Source organism: Strigops habroptila, chromosome 3 (assembly GCF_004027225.2).
Source record: "Strigops habroptila isolate Jane chromosome 3, bStrHab1.2.pri, whole genome shotgun sequence".
Classification (NCBI taxonomy): Eukaryota; Metazoa; Chordata; class Aves; order Psittaciformes; family Psittacidae; genus Strigops; species Strigops habroptila.
Genome location: NC_044279.2, coordinates 68,793,198 through 68,814,420, shown reverse-complemented (window position 1 = coordinate 68,814,420; position 21,223 = coordinate 68,793,198). Strand labels below are relative to the sequence as shown.

Genomic DNA, 21,223 nt, shown 5'->3' with positions numbered 1-21,223 from the left:
TGAATCCCGATCTAGATTTTTAAGTTCTCAGATGCATTTTTCTCTATGTCCTCTTATAAAACTAGTATTGACTTGAAAATTTTGGAACCAGACCTGTATATTGTTTTCTTTCCTACCTCTTTGACCATTTCAAACCCTATTCCAAATAAGAAAGTCCAGTCCTCAGGGTGTGCCATTTTTATAACGTGAGGTGAAGATGTGATTTACCAGGGGACAGATCACATGAAGGTGACTTACTTTTCCATTGTTCTCTCATGTTCCACCTGGGTATGCTTCTGTGAGGTTTATGGAACAAGTTTGTGTCATGTCTCCCTCTCATTTTCTTACAATGTAGTTTTCTTTTTCAACACTTGCAAAGATTTTGGCATTGCATCAAGCTAAAGTTATTGGTCTGCCAATAAACAAGAAAAGGGTAGGTCTGTTGAAGTCCATAGAATTAGTAAACTTACCTCAGTTAGGCATGTGGCTACCTACTTCGATGTGTAAGATCCTTATTTTTATTCTTTTCCATTTCAGTGAGATTAAGGTTATTTTTTACATCCTTTTGACTGTGTGTACCTGGGAAAAGGGTGGTTGTTTTTCTTTTTAACATGATGAGTTTATCTCTTGATGATTGCTTGCTTGTACTTTTCTATTTTTTTTCAAACCACAGTATTTTTAAACTGTATCACATAAAACTACAACAGCTCTGATGCTGATAGCAGGCATAGATAAAGAAACAGATAAAATTCAGTTCTGTTTATGCACAGCAACCATTTTTGTGCCCTGTATAGCCTACTGTCAGTATTCAATGAACAGCGAGTAAACTACGAACAACATACATTTGATGGAAGACCAAGAAAACAGCACACGCTTTTTCCTTCAGGATACATGCTATCCTTTTGTGCATCCCCTGGAAGTCAATAGAATGCACTGGAATTATACAGTCAGCCTCTGGGCACTCATTATTTATGAGCTGTGCTCAGGGGATTATTGAGGCATGAAGGTCAGATGTGACAGAGAAGTTAGGTTGTTCCTAATTGGAATATTCTGCTTTTCCCCCACCCACAAGGCATAACTTCTTTAAGACAGAGATTTTAAAAGTGGTGGTGCAATCAAAGGAAGACAAAAAAATCCATTGTGTTTGGCTCCTCTATATATCAGGGATTAAGGAATCCTCCTCTGGCCCCTGGAACTAACCCACTGATGCACAGACATACACAATTAAGGTCACTGAAATGGAGCAATGTATTTTCACTGTTATTTCTGGTATGTAACAGAATTTATACTCCATGCAAAAAAATATACAGGAGAATAGCCCAGACATTTTTAATATATAGGACTGTCATTTCAGCAATTCATTGTGTGCTTTTGACCCAAAACCTCACAGCTGAGCAGCTGGCTATCTGTTTAGATGTGTAACATATCAAATTTTTGGGACAAGCTAAGAATATCTCCCAGGCAGAATTGTTTATGAACATTCCTAACAGAATGCACTCACTGAGATGTACTAATTTCAAAAAAATTTCCGCTGAAAAGTTTGTGATCCAGGGCTCTGCAGCTACCTCTGGTGACAGAGAATGAGAGGGGAAGCAGGAAGAGAAGAGAGTGAGAGAGGATCAGAGCTGAAAAAATTATGCCTTATGATGAAAAGTGTTTCTCTATAATTTCATTTTGAGAAAATGTTCAGAGGTTTTGTTTTCATTCCACTGAAAAACTAAAATTAATTTTAAAATTTTGATACTTGTGAAACCAAATTACTGTCTCTCAGCAAACTTTATTCTTATGTCTTTTCAGCTGAATTTTTTACTCACTTCTAGTGGAAATATTGGTAATTCAGTATGAATTGCCTTGATTTTATTATCTGAGATGCAAAGAGCTGGATGAAAGCTAAAAGCTAATTTTACCTGTTAGGAGTAGGATTTCTCTGTGTGGAACAGGATTTCACTGTGTTCTTTTGAATGGAAGCAAAGCAGAGAAGTCCCTTTCCCAGTGATCTCTCTTTGCACAAAACTTTCCTGCCATGAGAAGTCTGGTAGTCTGGGACTGCAAATTACATTGAAAATTATGTCTTTTTTAGTATGCAGAAACATACCTGCTATGACTTTCTCCCTTTGCATGAATATGATTGTAAAGTGAACCATGTCTTGCTGTTTTTTCATGAGAAGGTATTGGGCTGGAGAAACCTCTGATTTCAAAAGACATATATCATCACTACTGACTGTACTACCATTATAGGAGCAGAGACAGGGTTATGCATGCTTTCTAACCCAAGACCCCCTGAAATCTGCCAGACTTTTCCTGATGGCTCCAGTAGGATTTGAATCAGGCTCGTAGCGAGGTTTGTGCTATTTGCTGTGGTCACTTGCTCCTTCGGTACAGGACAGCCTGTGGACTACTTTTAGTATTGTCATGCCATGGAGCCCATCTGTCCTACTGGAGAGGGAGTTGTTATGGGAACAGATGTTATTCATCAGGCAGACCTACCAAGCAGAGACATTTTAAGGTAATATGACCTCCCGCTATGAGAAGTACCAGATCTTATTCTTGAACAAACAGAGCTCTCCTCTGCAAGCCCATGAGTGTTTGTATGAGTTGCACAATACGGCACTGACTCCTGTGGGCTACCATAATTTATCCTTCTATACTAAGTGCTTTCCTGCTAGACAGAGAATACCCAGAAAAGGAAAGAAATCTCTCCTGTGACCTCTAAACCAAACAAGTTAATTTTCTGAAATATATTTTAAAATACACATGACTGTGGAATGCAAATACCAGAATCGCTGTATGAAAAATATCCAAAGCCAAGGAATCCACATATAACGTAATTCATTGTTTGATATTTGATATGTAGTTGGGAAACATTTCTAGTGCAATAGTTTCTCCCATTTAAGGAATTCAGTGCTGAAATTCATTCACTTCCTTTCACTCAACTAGACACGGTTTTGGGGCAGAACTGGAGGGTTTGGTGGGTAACATGGTATGTGCACTTTTGACCTGGTGTGATTTAAAGTCCTTTTGCAGTGAGTGGTAGACAGGCAGAAGCTGGGCAGCGGTGGATTAACCTGGACTCCCATTACCACACAAAAGGAGTAACATAGTCCAGGCTGTCACAGTCTGGAATAAACCTTCACAGAGTATGCTGGCAGCCACAGTCAGCTTCACTTTCCCCCATTTACCTCCCTAGCAGTCACTTGGAACAGCAAAACAGAAGTCTAATGGGTGAAGTCTGTAAGCTGGTTCATTGTAAAAGGGAAACACAGTGAGTATGAAGAAGCAAAATGATGTTGTTGAGTGTATTCCTCTTATTCCATTGCAGACCCTGAGGAGGAGGCCTGCAGAAACAGGAGGGCAAGGAGAAGAAACATGAGGTACTTAGGTATTACATCCTTCTGGCTGTGTTTTCCACTTGCCTTGACAAGATCCCATCCCTTTGGTGCAAACAAATCTTGTAGCAATCATTGTAATGTTAAATTTAGAATACATCTGATCTCCAACATTTGTCACAAAACAGACTATAAAAATGTGTATATTTAAAAAAATGACTGATATGCCATGCCTGTCAAAGTTTATTAGACAAATCCTTCCTCTGTATTGTGCATATTGCGAAGCTAAATATGGTCACGATTTAATGGCTTCTTTGAATCCTCTGAAACCATATAAAGGTCAGAATATGAAAGAGGAAACAAATGATCTGTACCTGAAAGTTACATTTGTTATTTAAATGGGATTACCCAGGAACCTATGTGCATTGCTACTCTGAGTACTTTTCAGCATTCAACTCTCAAAGAAAAGCAAAATATACCTTTTAAGCTTCTTCTCTTTGATCCAGTTCCTCTTCAGTCCAAACCTGTGTAAAACGGATTTGATTTTTGGTATAGCAATAATTTTTTTTATTTTTTTGTTTCTGAACTGATTTTGATGCTAGCAGCACTGGCTTTGATTCTAAAATTCCTCCTTGGCACCATTTAAAGTCACAGTATGGGGAAAAAAAAAGGAAAAAAAACAAGAGAGAAACAAACCCCTAAGCCCATGACAAATATACAAGACACATCAGTCAGAATTTATTACAGACTTTAAGAGACATTATAGATCTAGTTTGGGCTTTTGGTAAAAAATAAGTTTCAGAAAATTCCCTAATGCCACAAGACTAAAATCTTCACCACATGAGTTATCTATCTATCTTCTGCATTCCATTTGTAACTAGAAAAATCTTTGCAGAGTGTTACTGCCTTGGTGTGGTCCATTCTTATTATTTCCATGCACTTTTGTTTTTCTTAATCAACACACGTCCTACAAAGAAAGACATTCTGTGGTCCTGTCTGGATCTATTTTTCCCCATCTCATTGTGAAGGACACCTAAGGGCAAAATAAAAAAATTCTTCTCATATCTTGAAACAGTAAGTAGATCAGAGTTGTAGAGCATTAACAAAAGTTAACTAACACTGTGCCACTAACAACAATTGAAATCAAGCACAAATAAAAATATTCATCCAAAAGCAGCAGAGAACTGTACCTGAATAGATGGCAGCACTGGCATCAACATTGCTGTCTCAGTGCTATTGTTAGGGTCTGAAGATTTGTACAGCTATTAACTACATCTGGCTCATGTTGTTCTTATAGTCTAAAACTGGTAAATATAGTGTCATGAACCCAACTGGTTTGTATTCAAAATTACACAAGGAAAAGAATGGGCAGTATGGGGGGGGGGGGGGGGGGGGTGGGGGGTGGGGGGAGGGAGCGGGAAGCAAACAAACAAACAAACAAACAAAAAAAAAAAACCAACCCCAAACAAACTCTCCCCAATAATCTCTCTAGTTTCGGGAAATAAACAAATAAAGAGCAATTTTTCCTCAAAGGTATTATGTATTTCTATTATATTGGTACTGTTGTTACTATTACTATTGTTATGCTGATAGTCATCCACTGGTACTTGGCACTTTATCTATTCTCTTTCTGTAAGTGTAGTTTTGGCTGCAGATATGTCTTTGTTTTTCGGGACCTGTGTAATCAAGAGAGAATTTGCATTCTGTCATTGGGCAGCTGACACCATTACAAGCTAAATCCTGCATCATAATTCATCGAGCAAACCTGAAAAATATGCTTACTAAGCATGGTTTTCGCTAACTGGTTTTGATCCACAAAAAGGGATTTTTATCTCCTGGACTAGAGGAGATACTTTCACTCATATTTCTCCTTCTTCTGGCTAGGACTGCATATGAAGAACCCTTGGTCCCAAAACAGTAAGCAAATAGCCAAGTCTCGTGATGAAGATATGGCAAGCCTTTCCTCTGCAATCTGGTGCAAGCATACGATGTGGTCGCCCATATGGTAAAAGTGACTGAATGCAATAGTCCATACCATTCCTTCTGAGTCCCACCTGCAATTATGCACACCTCAGCTTGCTAGTGGTGCTTATTTGCTGGAGGGAATTTGCAGAATGGCAATTGAAAAGACAGAGGGTTTCACCACTATATTTCAGGCAAAGTAAATAGTTCAGGAGATTTTTGCTGTGGAAAGCTAGAAAGGAATAACATTTCTTTTCCTTTTTTCTTTTCAGGTAAGCTGTGAAGTGGGAGGGGTCTGAAAATCTAGTTACTAAGAGCAAAAGAATTTTATAACTCAGAAATCAGAGAACGAAGTAATTTTTGGTCTATGGACTATGAAAAGCAAAATGGAGCTCTTATTGAAGCATCACGCAGTTGTCTCAGGAGAGTTAAATGGATAGGATCTCCATCTAGAGGCATAGAAAGGCAGCTACTGCAGAAAGCAGTCATTTCCAGCAGTAGCATGGCTTCGGTATGTGTTGAAAATTTAGGTACTTTTCTCTCAGGTGGAGGAAGCCCACATTTTATTACAATTTACATTTTATTGTAATTAAGGAGCAGAGATAGATATAATTTGATGAAATTCTGAAACCATTACAGTTACAGAATACATTATTAAACCAATATATTACAGCATATTTGTAGCAAACAGTCTGAATACTGAGGCATAATTATACTGGGGTAGCCACTGCACAGACACACATGCTCAGGCCTGAGCTTGCCCACTGCAACCAGTATCATTTAGTTATCACTTTGGGCATGATCCAACTCAAAGTGTTGTTTCCGAGTAGGCTGTAAATGGGTCAGAAGAGTGGCTGGTGTCATTAAAAGGTGGCGAAACTAGGGACTAGCTCATGCCACACACACATTTCATTGGTGGACCTGTGCTGATTTACACTTGCAGAGGTTATAGGCTAGCTAGAAAAGGAAGACCAAAGTGATAGATTTCAGTAAGTCACTTCTCCTCTTTGCACTGCACTACCATTGCTGGAAGTTGTCTGAAGCTCCTCACCAGTCAACCCTAACAAGACAAGTGTTATCTGACTATGTCTTCTTCAGGCACTTTAGATAAAACACTCATATGAGAACTCAGACTAAAATTATACCTATAATCAGCCATGAGAAAGGTCATCTCAGCAGAACTGTTATTTAAGCTTCTCTTAAGATTGAATCGAAGATCATTAGATTTTAGGATATATTCTCTGAAGGAACAGTGCTGTGATAGGTAAGCACTCCCTTTGCAGCCCAGCACAAGTTGGAGGCACAGTACTTCATTATCCTCGCATCAGCTATCATGCCTGTGATATTAAATAGAAAAACCTCATGAAAGCTACTCAAAGTCCCTGGGTGACAAATGGTAAAGCTAGTGAAAGATGAGGGGGTTCAGAAGGCTGACTGAAACCAGTTCACAGTTTATTCTGAATACCTGGAGATAACGCATAACAGAAATGCATTATTTAAAACATGTAGATCTAAAAAAACACAGACAAAACAAAACAAACAAACAAAAAAGCAAACAAACAAAAAAGCAAACAAACAAAAAACCAAACCCACACTCTTTCTAAGGTTTTTTTGTTTAAATGTTTTTGGGTCTGGTTTTTTGATTTTTTTTTTTTACAAACCTTGAAAGAATATTGGTAATGAAATAATAATGGAGAACTGTAATACAGTGGGTCTCTCAAAGAACTGCTGATTAACCCCCTCAACCTGCCAGTGGGTCCGGCAAAGATGCTGTGATATTTCAGTGAATCTCTGCAAATCCCTCCAAGTCATGGAGGTTCTGAATAAACCTCTCACTCTTCCTCAAAGATTTTGCAGCCCTCAGTAGTGTCTCTGAGAGGAATATTACCATGCTGAGAGCCCAAAAAGACTCCTACTGAACTTAAAGAAAATCTTTCCTTTTCCCTTGGTTGGAAATGGTGTCAGTATATTGCTTTTATTAGTAATTTCCCTATTCACTCGCAGTCTAGCAGACTCACCTGTGATACTTCCAGATGATCCTCAAACCTGCTTTGGAAAGTACCAGTTTCTTTGCACAGTAAATGCTTTTAAAGTTCTTGTGAAGTCCAGCATGGTCACTTTTACATAAAGTTCTCAAGAGCTTGAAAATCTAGTCTGTTCTGCTTCTATGTCCATTAATCTTGGGGATTTTTACACATCTTCCATCTTACTTAACAGCTTACCTAAGATGTAGATTAGAAGCACAGAGAAGAAAGCTGACTCAGATATAAAAGAAATTGGCCTAAATTCTTTGCAAGAATTTAAGCATATATTGAACTCAAGTTCAAACCTGTTTCTGAGAGGGCAGCTAAATCATTTTTTATGCCTGTATTTCTGCAGACTGCATTTAAGGCAGTGATAGTGAAAAATAGTGAAATTACTTCTTTACCTTACCAGAAAGGAATGGCAGCTTAATTCCCAAAACAGAATTCATATCTCCAAGCCCATTCTGCAGTCTGAAAGAAGTTTGGGAAAGATGGACAGATGTTAACAATACTTAACAATATGTTTGTAAAATGCTTGAAAATCTCAAATGAAGTGTTTGCTAGAGCTAGTTATAAGCATGTTGATCACAGCTATGAATGTTTACAGTGAGCCTGATTGATAATCTCCCCTTTTGTGGACACAGAACCTCAAATATTATATATTCTTTGCCAAAGGAACGAAATATTTATTTAGCATCTTTTTTCTGCAATGTTTATGCTCAGAATTGCTACATTATTATAGGCTCTCTAAGTCTCTGACTATGTCATGTTTCACTAAATGACTGCTACCTACTTTAATTATGTAGACTGTAGTTGCAGGCTAATTGCATTTTTAATCCACTACAGGTGTAAGAAATCCATGGCTAATTCTGTCTCTGATGCATGACTCAGATGTTGGTCTCAACACACCACAGTTACACTTAACAAGGTAAAATACCTTAGCTTTGCATATGAATAATTCACTATGGCATTAAGAGAAGCCCCTATCCTATGTTAAACAACAATGTAACATTTAACAAGGTTAACTTCATAATAGAAACTGGGGGATTTGTCTCTGACCATGTTCCTTCTGTTAAAAATATATCCAGCATCACTAGGCCAGGAAGCCAAAATGCATAAGCAAATATTTTGCTCATTTTGATTTTTAAAGAGACATTGCAAAGGTAGATCATACCAAACTTTGGCCTCTCTTGCATGTTTGCAAAAAGAAAATAATGGGAACATTTGAAATGCAAAGTTTCAGAAATGTTAAACGGGATCATTTGAAGCCAAAACTGTTAAAAGCCTGAAGGGCATTAGCCAATACAGGATAGAGAAGAGCAGGCAATTTTTGTATGCATAGATCTGCACTCTGAGGCATGAAAAGGCTACACAGAGTGTAGTCCCTGGTTGCAAAGTCTTCAGCTCAGCTTCTCCCTCATGGGAGACAGTTTACTATGATGACTAAACGCAAAACTTTATGCCCCTGTCACAGCAAATCCTTAGGCACAAGTGTGTAGAGAAAATACTGCTATACCACATAGGGTTTCGCAAACTCATCTTGTCACTTTAGCAATGAAGTCTGTAAGATACAAAGCTTCCACAGGGCAATGGTGATGAATATACTTGATGTCCCTTGCACATTTCATTCTAATTCAAAGGTGAGTTGTTTTATTTTGTATTGGTTTTTTTTTGCAAAAAAAGAAAGGCTTTTGAGACAGATGATAAAGACAGGTAGGTTGATTTTTAAATTCAGGCTTCTAGAGACTATGCTATTATATTTTACTGCATGGAAACCTCTTTCAAGTCATGGCAGAAGCACCAAGTCAGCTTCACCAAGACCATTGCTAGAATTACTTCACTTGCATGAAGATACCCATTTTTGGTATTGAGGATTTCAAAATGTTTTATTAATATCCAGAAATTCCATAATCATGCTATAGATTACTCTCTTCCTTTGGCAGGCTTATCTGTCGTTGTCTCCAAGTTTGCCATTTCTGTTTCCTCATCTCAGACCACCCTTCCGCAGCATATATGTCTGAGGATTAAAAAGACTGCTAATGAATTTATTTTGTTTCCTGAGGTTTTACCTTACCCTTGTCTTCTGCAGTGTCACCTACATGGTCCAGTTCTCTCGATCTAATCCCATCTTTACTTAACAACTCTTTGAATTGGTACTAGATGGGAAAGCAAAATGGGGAGTGAAATACTATCTAGTATTGTACCTAGGGAACAATCTCCTCCATCAAACTGCTGAGTCCCTGGGGTGTTCCGTCTGAGATGAAATCCCTCCCACTGTGCCATTCAACAGCAGCAGAATCACTCAGCAGTGATTGCTGCATTACAGTGTGCCTCCATGCAACACAAACCTATTTGATGGGCACCAGTACGTGCTGAAGAAAGACATATCAGAGGTGTGGGGCAAGAGAAGAGAAAATAATAAATGGGTTGAAAGCAAGAGGAAGGAAATGGAATAAGCCTGAGATGTAAATGGGAAAGAAAAGAAGTTAACAAGGAGAAAGCAAGAAAGTGCAATAGAAACAGAGTTCTGAAAAAGCATTCACCTCTTTTTGAATTGTCATCCCTTATTGCCTGTTTTCAGTAGAATTTCCTCACTGTCCCTAGTTTCAGTACCTGTCTGTATTATCCCATGCCAGCCCACAGAGACATTGGTTAGCATCCCTTCACAATTTGCACTTTGAGCAGTATTGTCAAAACACTGATGTGACTTGAAGATTTGAAATCTCACTTCCAATAGTAATTCAAACATTTAATTCCTTAAATCCTGCTGCCATTCACTGATACTTGGCCTCCATAACCTCTTTGGAGAAGAGGCTAGAAATTATTTTTTCTAAAAGTTACCCTTTTTTTCCCTAATTAGGAATTCCAGTGTATTCAGTTTTCCTGTAGAAATTATTTTTTTTCCCTGATAGATTGCTTTTGTTGTTTCCTAAGCTATTATCTATGTTGTGGACATGAACTTATTTACCCTTGCCTTATCATTCTTTTCTTGCTCAGTTCTGAAACAAAACCATGACCTTGGGTTTGAGACCATTAGCAGTCATTCTGTGATGGATCTGTCTCCAAACGGTATGAGATTTAGATAATCAAGTGGGATTCACATATTTATCTCCAGGTAAGGCTGGAATTTCTTGAAGGATTTCTATATTTCTCCCTCTGATCCCTGGGGAAGGTAAAATGTTAAAAAGTACAACGGGAAGAAATCACATAAAGTAAGCAATGAAGGGAAACTGTGACTGAACTCTGGGGACCCTGGGTCCTAATGTCCAGCACACAACGTCCCTGCTGCCTCAACTGAACTGGCAGAGGCGCAGCTCAGTGCTGTGGAACAGCCACAGCTCTCCATAAAATCACATCCAGGGAATTTGACTTGTCTTGGTATCTTTTCTTTTCGCTGCTCCTGGTTATATTACTGAATGCGCCCCTCATCCTTAACAGCAACACTTTTCTCTCAGGTCTTTGCAGCAGCTGTGCTTCAGGGAGAGGCAGGACCTGACCTGTAAGTAGTGGGTCTGGGACAGACCCACATCGCTCTTCCCATGCATTCCCTTTCCATTTTTCCTTGCTGCTTATTGCAGTACCTGGTTAGCCTTCAGCCTGTCTGGTCTTTCTCATCTTGTTCTTCACCTCTCTGCTGTGCAGATCAGTCTTCTGGCTACCATTTCAACACCTTACACTGTATTGTTTTTATCATCTTCTGGTTACTTCTAACAGTTACTCCCTTTGCTAGCAGCACTTGGCTCCCATTCCTCTGAGCACTTTAAACTGCAGAAAGTAAAAAAAGACTCATGCAGTCTCATATAAACCTCCTGGTGAGTCTAACAGGAAGCAAAGCTGTAATGACACACTGCAGTGCTGCCCTCCCTCTTGAGATGATTACTGGGTGAGGCTGATCAGTGGTTCTACCAAACAACTTACAGATATAGTCCTAGCTTTCATCAGATTTTCTTTGAAGTTTGTAAAAACCTGATACATCAGTATTGACTGTTCAAAAATCATGAGAACCAGTTTTGATCCCTGTTTGAGAATTATCAGTGGGGTAGAGAGTCCTTTCATAATATCCTTTACGTAATAGAAGTAATGGAAACAGTTTTGAATGAGGAATACAGAAGATCCATGAGTGGATAATCAGGAGATGTAACCAGACTAAGATGTTCTGCCAATCTGTGTGTTTGATTACGAAGTAAATCAGATCCATCTGAGCAGGAATTGTTTTAGTAAGCATGAAGAGTGGTATACTGTGAGGGTAGTTTGAAGGGATGACCTTACAACAGCAGAGAGAGAAGTGGCAGTATATTTTTAACAATGCAAAATGTACAGCAATAAGCAATAACAGGGCTGAGTGGTACAGAAAATGGAATCTATACCTAACGTATGCACATAGAATAATTATATTATATATAGAATTTATGTGCATGTTCAATTATTTCTTCATAAGCAAATTACACCAACACATTCACTGCACACAGTAGCAGAGAGACCTCCCAAGTGGGAAGGTGGAATAAGGGTAGGAAAAACGAGTTTTCCTTGCTGAAGTTTTTGGTTCTCCGAAGCTCCCAGAGTTTGAGGCTGAACAAAGGCTCAATAACACCACGCTGATTTGCAGATGTCGTGTACCCCAGTCATATATGCCTTGTGATATTCTTTGAGAAGTCTATGGCTCAAAGGCGCATTTCACAGCTCCTTGCTCTCAGTCACTCACACTATAAGCCTATGACTTCAAAGGGACATCTGAAAGGAAATGTTTGGAGGAAAAAAAGAAAAAAAAAAGGGAGAAAGATTTTCTGCTTGTCCCTTTTCTTTCTGCTTATAATATAACAGGCTTAAGATACTTTGGTATAACTGCTTCTCAGTGGGTTAGTTTTTCCTTCTTACTTTACAAAGACCATAAAAAAATTGGCAGTGAGTAAGAAACCAGCTGTGTAATCCCAATCCAGATGCTGTCATTTTCGAGTGGGCTGGCAAAGAGCAGGCAAGCAACTTTCCATCTCTAAGCAGGCTCCTTGGATCAAGCTGGAATGATGTCCAAGATAGTGACTCTCAGACTTTTTCATAACTGGGCTTGCAGTTGTAGCACATGCAAAAGCAGACAGTGCTCCTTGCTGCATATCCAATCATAAAGTAAGTAAGAAAACTCAGGGTTGGCAGTGCCCTTTTGAGCTTTATGCAACATCACTCAGTTAACATTTTCTCTTGTTTCTGAGTGTAAATGAAGTTCAGTTCTAAATTCAGTCCATTTTATGGTTCTAAACATGTTATCCATAACATCAATGTTCTCCACATACATGAAGTCCTGAATGGCTTTTACGAAGTTTCCACAATGTATCTTTTTGGGGGGAAGGGATAAAACACTATATAAATTAGGATTAGATTTCTTTTTCTTTTTTTTTTTTTTTTTTACATTTTGAGTTAATATAATTTCCATTATATATAATATAATAATATAATATAGTTTACATAATGAGTTAATATAGATCTTTTTGCTTTAATCTGTGATATGCAATGCACTCACATTAAATGTTTGATGCACTGAATGACACTGAATAGTTAAAGTGCAAACACTCTTGTTTGTAGGAAAACATAATAGAAGGATTTATAGCCAGGTTAATGTTTAATCTCCTAATCTTTCTAATGTTATGCTTGGAAAATGCCCTTTAAATTTAATTATCCACTTCTTTACATTTACGACTTTGCAAATGAGCATTTAAAAATGTCAGTCATCTCTCTTTGAAGAAACTGTATCCACTCATAGTGATGCTGGTCATCCTAAGCAAATGCCACCCAACCCACCATGCCCCTGACAGCATCATTTATTCTTTTCTTAACTGTCTGAGGTTTAAATATCTCAGACCATGCAATTTAAGGCATAGTGTGCTTTCTTCTTTACCAGATATTAGAAACATTTCAAATCTTATTAGATTATGGCTCTGCATCTAAATGAAAAGACTTTTAGTAACCCATATAGTAAAAATCTCAGTAACTAATTAGGGATGTGTCGCATTGTCCTGAGAAGAGACTTCTTCCAGAAAAAGGTCTAAATCATTTATGTTTTGACAAATAGAAAATTAATCTCAGGAATTAATTTAGTATGGATTCTATGTAGGATACAAAGTATGTCAGTACATTATCTATACTTCCATATCACTTTCCCAAATGTTTGCAAAAGCAGGCATCAATTTTTTATATTTGTTTCGGGGGGTACTCTGGGGTTCTGCTGTTTTTAAAAACAGTTGTCATTGTGGCTGTTACATTGTCATACAGGAGTAAGAGGCTCCATGGGGACCTGGGAACTCTCTGCTGAAACAAAAAGGAAGGGGAATAGTGGTACTATCGCTGCTTCATTTCCATCAAGTCTTGCTTATGCTTCTAAGACCTGACACAAGGGATGTCTTGGTTATCCACACAGGCTGGAAACAGGCAAGGGACAAAAAAAATGTAAAGGATGTGGAAAAATACAGGACAATTCCTTACTTACATCTTACACAGAAGTGTATTAATTCTTTTGTCCATTACCTCCAGTGTAGGTATTGCAAATGCATAATCCATTTAGATCAAAGATAGCACATTTGAATTGCATCACTTGTGCAAAGAACATCAAGCATCCAAAAGATGACATTCCCAAAAAATATGATTATATCTGATAATAAGACAAACATCTTTCCTAGCTTCTCATGCTGGGAGTAGCACCTTGTGATGTACTTAATTCATGCCCCATACTTGAACACAGTCTTTTCATAATGGAACATAGTTACATAGTTCATGCTATTTTCAACTATAGATTTGGTAGAGAAATTAAAATAACTGAACTCTTACACTTTTTCTGGGAGAATGTCTTCTTTCTGCCTTGTAGTTTTCACAGGCGAAGGGAGTTTGTTGCTTTATATTAATGGACTGGTTTAGAGCTCCAGGTAGTGAGAAACTGATGCAATTTACCTTGAACTAAGCAGAGCCGATATGCCTTAAAATCCCATGTAAATACACATGGACTTCAAACACAAATAGAAATTTGAGTTTCAGGCATTCCAGCAAACTTGTCATGAACAACCTGCACATAGCTTTTGATACCTTCCATTTTTTTCAATACTAGGAAACACGGTGATGTTTAAGAGTTAAGGAAATAGTGACCCAGTCTATTCTGATGCAAAGACTGTACTGTGTTTGGCTGAGAATAAAGACAATGTAGTAAAAAGAGGGAAAGCTCATAAGTTTCATACTTTCTCTTCTGCAATCTTGTGATGTGCATTGTGCTTCTGTAGCCAGAAAGTGGTTCAATCTCCCTGTGTTTGTTACGGGCAGTATAAAAATAAAGAGTAAATCTGGATAAGTGAACCAAAAGTTTTTCTTTTGCAAGACTCTGTACAGGAAGGCATGAAAGGTGTTTGATTTTTTTTTTCTTTCTGAGAAGAATGTTCATTAGAACTTTCATTAGAACTTTATTTTCAAGAGAAAGTTGTTTAGAGACTTACAAGCAAACTGACAGTGGCAGTTATTATTAATGGGGAATGCCAAAAAGTTTAATGCTTCACTTTAGAAAAGCAATTGATTGTTCTGACATTCTTAAGGCTATGAGTTCAAGATTGCTCATAAGAATATATGACATTTCTTGTTCCCGGACAGCCAAGACACACAGTTTGGAGCTTTGTCTTTAGAGCCCAAGAAAGGGACTGTGGAAAGTCTCTTGGGAGAAAATCTAAATGAAAGCTCTCTCCAGCCTCAAAAAAACATCTTGAGTAAGAGCTTGCCTTGAATAAGGTATGTTTGTCTCTCCTTACCCAGGCAGGTTGAAACAAGTAATGAGGTTTAAGAAATGTTTTAAATTCTTGTGATTTTATTTTATTTTTTCTAAATGCTTTTGTCATCTATGAGAGATTTTGCCTCACCAGCCTGAGTGGTTAACACTATTCTGACTCTAATGGGATGTTTCCTTCAGAGTGAGAAACTGGTGACACAAGGCAATTACTTGCTAGTGAAATTTCCTTATTTACATGAGTCCTTCCTGCTTCCCTTAAGCATTAACAAAGTCAGTCCCTGGCAGGTACTCTGCAGGGGACTCAGTGACCCAGAAGCCCTCTCCTTGATTTCCATAAAAATCACACTGAAGTGACATCCATCTCCTCCACCTCCAGCCCAGGCACAGCCTCCCATCACCAGCTCAGCTCTGGGGACTGCAGCTAGGGAAGTGTCTCACATCACGTATTTTGTCCTTGTATACTCTGTAACTCGGAGTGTTGGGGAAAGACCTCGCTAACCAACTAGGCTGCTCTGCCCTATCCATTGAGCTTAAAAGCTTATGTCTCATCCCCCTTAGCATTACCATGCTTGTTTAACAATCTTTGGGGACAACGGACATCTGCTTGTTAATGGCTTCCTTTAGGAACTGTTACCTCTTGATACCTTAATTTGAACTATGGTGAGCCACTGTACAGTTTGACTGAATTTAGGAATATGTTTCAGCTAGGATTGTTTCTGGAGCACCTGGGCAGTGCCCAGCACAGCAGGTTCCTTACTGTTCCTGAAGTCTTCAGCTGTAACCAAGGTGTTGATTAGGGAATAAATGTGTTCATAACAGGCAAATCCTGAACTCATTGCAAAGCTATATGGAGAGATATTCTGGTCTCCAGACCAGAGCTGCAAATGCACTTCACCCAAAGTAAGTTTAATTGCAGTTCTTGAAAGCATTCATTATTTGTTTATTCAGTATTTTTGGCAGAGCAGACTTTGTTATTTGTACTGTCTCAGTTTATTACTAATATTGGGCAACAGTTGCTCTCTAAGATTTCCCTCACTTCCTGTTTTCACTATGGCAAACATACTGGCTGGACGGAATAGGCAAATTTAAATAGGCACCTGTGAGGAACTTTCAGTATAACCCAACCAGCACAGCTAGATAAGCAGCACAGCTCTTTTCCTGCTACTTTGAGTATATTCAGAAGATACGTGTGCACTTTTTTCTCTCACAGGACACATTTAGGAAGTCTGTGAATAAAAAGCTAATGCATCCCAGTGTTAGATATCTTTGACATCTGTTCTTTCACACATCAGGAATGTCTTGCACATTGTATATCCAATCTTACTCAGCTCAGCTGACACCATCCTTATTCAGTATTCTTTTCTTCCTTTTAAGGAAGGGACTTGGGTGCTTTCCTTCCTTCCCTCCTTCCTTTTACAACCTGGACCCTAAAGCTTTATCCCTACCGTGTTGTCTTAGTTATCTCCTTTTGTCCTCCTACTTTTATTCAGGGACCTGTCATATCACCAACAGTGACAATGGCTACTCCAGAAAATACAGAAGGTAGTAAGGGCTAATCACTATTCGAACAATTGCTTTTCCCATTTCCTTCAAAGGAATCTGTCTGCAACAGATAGATACACAGAAAATCAAAATCCCATAATGCCTGCAAAGCATAATCTCTCTTTGTGTGTGTATGTATGGAATGCATATTTATGTTCTGTTGTAGTTTTATTTCCTGTCATTTTTCTTCTTTACTGATATATTTCTTGATGTAGTTGATCTGTGTTGAATTTTCTCTTGTTCATCTGTCTTTTCATGGTGTACACAAGGGTTTTGGACAGAACTGTATTAGACAAAAGACAGTAAATTCAGAGTAATTCAAATTATATGGGCTAATCAACAATAACCAGCGTTTCTGTCAGAAAGCGCACATCCTTTGAATGTGCAGTGTCTCTGATGTCTCTTCCTGTATACTGTTTGGTTTTGAGATTCACAGAATTAATCTGAGCTCCCTTTGTAACTAATAGAACTACCTATTCATTACAAAAAAGCACAGATAATATTTGCTTGTGTGGATTCACTTCATCTGTTCTGCAAACATGCTACTTTTGTGCAGGTTTATACCCTTAAAAATATCAGGTTGCTCATGAAAACAACCTCTGGGAGGATACTGCAGATATTTCATGAAGTGAGTTGTGAATTTCCGCACATCAACATTAGCAGTGGAAGCCTGACTTGCAGAGCACTGAGAGCAGGGGTCTACTGTATAAGCCACATTACTCATCCAAACTTGAACTTCAGAGTCTGAACCCCCATGGTAATTTGCTCTGAAAAAAAAAACCAGTAGGTCAAAAGCCCTGTGTGTGCCAATGGCAAGACTTCTGTTACTTTTGGTAGGTCCTGATTTTTCTGCAAAAAAACGAACAACAGGATTGGTGTCTGGGCAATAGTCCAACTTCATTGTTTTATTGGATCTGGAATTATATTCTTCTGTTCTCTGCTGTAAACTGTCCTGGGATCACACTTTCTATTCATCACCTGGGAGAAAACTCTTGTCTTCAGTGCACCTTTGTAACATTCTGAGTGCCCAACCACACATTTCCTACTTCTGAAGGACAACACTTTCTGGTTTTTTTAGCATAGGGTCATGCGAAACTACCTGGGGCTGCGACTGTAGCCAGACAGTTGGCACACATAATTTATTGCAAAACAAATCTGTAAAGTATAACATTGGACTCAGGATTGGTGCCTGATGGGCTTCTGAGTATCCCAGAGGTGTGGATGCAGTTTTCTTTGCATACATTTTTCCAGGTGTGTTTACTGTACAATGCTTCCCCACTTTTAAGCATCTGCTGCAGTTTGCCCACACATTCTGCTTATGGCTGAATGGATGCCTATGTATATAACCGTTTTGAGTTCATAAAGTAACATGGAATCCTTAACTGATAAAAACACTTTGTAATGAGAGAGACTAAGAAAAACATCATAACAAAGATCATAATAATAGTTTCACGAACAGACACAATAAGCAACAAAACAACTAAGGAATAAAATCCCATCTTTGCAATGCACCTGTTCTATGGAGGAGTTGTGGATTACAGACATTTCATTATAAACTGGAAATTAAAATTGTGGAAATAGCTGCAATGGGGTGGGATGGAGCAGGTCCTGGCAAAGATGAGGTCATCATACTACAAACAGAAGAAGGGGAAAGAAATTATATGACTGCCATGAGCAAGTGTTTCTCTGAATAAAACAAAATAGACCTAAATCATCACCATTTTTACTCATCTCTTGACACTGAGTGAATAGACAAAATATCAGGAAAACAAATTGAACTCCCCCACCTTCTAAAACAGAAAAACTGTTCCCTGTAGTAGAAACATTAGTACTAGGTTCAGACTTTTCTTTAGTTCCTTTATGCCACTCCTGCAGTGTAAGGTAATGGAAAAGCTTCCAGGCAACTGAGTATTTCCCCCCTGCTGGAAAATCTCTGGGTGGCTTAGACTCAACATTTAAAAACACTTAAAAACGTGAATAACTTCGAGTTACCACAGGTGGCCACATCTACTGGTTTAACACAAAGGGCACTGATTAAAGTCTTCTCTGTGTAAAAGGAAAGGCAAAAGGCAATGCTATATATATATGTTTCCCTCTCAAAGAAATCAATGGATGCTACAGGAAATTTCTAAGAGAGCTGTTGGATGGAAGATTGGTTCTTCCAGTTCGGTTACTGAACCCATAAAAAGTGGCAGAAGTGATGCAGTATTCCCAGTGGCAGCTGGGCTCTGCCTGCAAGACTGGGGATAAGAATCACCATTGGAAGATGGTGATTCTCACACTGTTTTCTGCCCTCATTCTCCTAAGTGTTACCGCTGTGGCAGCAGTGGCTGTCATCCAATGGAGAGGGGCTTTGCATACCTCCTCATTTCACATCAGCCATGAGACAGGAGGTATGTCCAGGGAGGGCTATGTCCAGCACATCAGAAGTATCTGTAATCTAGCAGAGATTTTGAATTAAAAACAGCTTTTGTTCAGTGACTGATCCATCTTGGAAAGTAGTTTGAGAGCAAACCATAGGTCCAAGATCAGTGACAGAGGATATATTATTTGATAACCTGAAGTACATGACCAGTGAGGGAAGTTTGAGGGAAATCGTCTTGTTTAGCCTAAAGGAGAGATGTCTTCTGGGCTACCTGAAAGCAGCCTGCCAATACCTACAGGGAAGCTACTGAGAAGGTGAAGCCAGTATCTTTATAGTGGTGTGTGGTGGGAGGATGAGAGAAACAGATATAACATTTTTATGCGATTCAGCGAAAAATTCTTTCACCATGAGGACAGCAAAGCAGTGGACCAGGTTGCCCAGAGAGAGTGTACAGACTCCATCCTTGGAGTTTTTCAAGACATAATGGATAAAACCCTGAGCAACCTGGTCTGAGCTTAGTACGGACCCTGTTTTGAGCGGGAAGTTTGAGTAGAGACCTCCTGAGGCTCCTTCCACCTGAACTATACCATGCTTCTGTGGTTATATGATTCTAGTATATGCCATGAAATTTGCAGGCACTATGGACCGGGGAGGCAGGAACACATAATGCCTTTGTTTAATATAGAGTCAGATATTATGAAAGCAACCCACATGATTGTGCAGAAAGCAGTCTGGGGCTCTGGCAAAAGCACATTGGAGAGAAAAAAGAATCAGCATAATGCAGATTTTTGGTTTCTTACTCAGAGCTGACACATGCAAGTCAAGGCTTCCACAACGTATGATCTGCATTAGAATTAACTGCCTCAGGATTTGCCCAGGGGGAGTAACAAGCCTGTACCCTGAAAAGAGGGATGTCTGTTGCTTCCCAGGAGCTGAAGCTAAGAGATTGCCCCAGAGAATCAGGGAAAAATCCCTCTTGCCCCAATTTCCACAACTCTGACCTGTTGTTGACTACCTTTGCAAACAGTCTGAAAGAAAGGGACTCCAGGGATGAATGGAAGAGCCCACAGAGAGCAGCTTAAGGAGGACAGATCAGACTCTTCCAGTTCTGCTCCACTTCCAGGCTTCTCCTAGTGCAGGGCACAATCTGAGCAGGACATTTATGTTGGGAACAAAGCTGTATGCTGGTGAAAGTCAACCACAAGAGTGACTATGCAAGTACATAAATCAGCTCATATCAAAGTAAAAGGCCTTTAAGCACAGGTGAATCAGGCCCCATGTTTGCCCTTCACCATTATTTCATTCCTTGCCCTACCACAGGTTCACATAACCGTTGTAATGAAGCAAGTGAGAAGATCCCAAGCTCTGTACTGGCTTCCAAACAAATGCTAGCTTATGCATAATCTAGAGAAATGACTGCTTTAGCATGTCCTAGCAAAGCCATAGAATACTAGTGAGCAGGATCACACAGAGGTAAACCTTTCCATCCCTATTATGTGGTGTCTTTTCCCTCCCCTCCAAAATGCTTTTACCAGCAACAATGACGGCTGTCCATCTCTGGTCCAAAGCATGCAGGCCTTGAAGGAGCAGCTGTTTCCTCTCTGAGTATAATAGCCTTGACATGAATGCAGCCTGCAATGATGATTTGGCTCAGATTAATTTTCCAGTGTAAAGGCTCAACACAGAAACATCGAGAAGATTAACCACATACAGTTCAGCCACAAAGGCTTGTAGGAAAGTAGCCAGGATCACTGTATTATCATTTCAGCTGTTAATATGGTGGTCCTGATTTTCATCCAACATTGAAGAGGATGAGGGTATACAAATTCACTCCATTTGAAGCTTAGTCCAAAAGTTATACTGATGTTCAGTGAATAGTTACCTCCATAATCATCCAGCTCTAATTATAATTCAGCCAAATCAGCATTCTTATTTTTTGGCTGTTCTGAAAGTATCAGAAATACACTTTGCAAAATACTTGAGTATGAAAGAACTGGGAGGATGTGTTAAGGCAGAGCGATTGCACTATAAGTAATAATGATCTTGCACATAGTGACACACAGTTTTGAAGAAACAAGAGTTTTGTTGTAAAAACAATGACTTAAATTGAACTTGTTTGGAATCAGTGTCTGTCTTTTTGAAAAATATGGACACAGCACATCATGCTTAACCTCAAAGACACCTCAAGTACCTAAATAGTGTTCATTCTGGCAATCTGTTTTTCCATTTCAGTCTTCTTTTTGACCATTTTGTCTCTTTCTCATGCTTCAAGTTT

General features: G+C 39.0%; 1 protein-coding gene across 15 annotated transcripts in view; it reads right to left on the bottom strand.

Moving 5' to 3' along the window:
• The window catches only part of CHRM2 (cholinergic receptor muscarinic 2), a 95,466-nt gene that overhangs the window by 5,537 nt on the left and 68,706 nt on the right, over positions 1 to 21,223 (bottom strand). For 2 of the 15 annotated variants that reach the window (XM_030479718.1, XM_030479716.1), the window contains exons 3-5: positions 7,701 to 7,762; positions 1,887 to 3,829; positions 238 to 391 (exon numbers count right to left, since the gene is read on the bottom strand). The exons of 2 other annotated variants lie outside the window; for them this stretch is intronic. The gene's annotated coding sequence lies outside the window, so the exon portion shown is untranslated. Of the gene's footprint in view, positions 1 to 237; positions 3,830 to 7,285; positions 7,490 to 7,695; positions 7,763 to 20,480; positions 20,551 to 21,223 lie in introns of those variants that run through there. 11 more of the 15 variants (XM_030479721.1, XM_030479730.1, XM_030479720.1 and 8 more) reach the window with 11 other exon arrangements.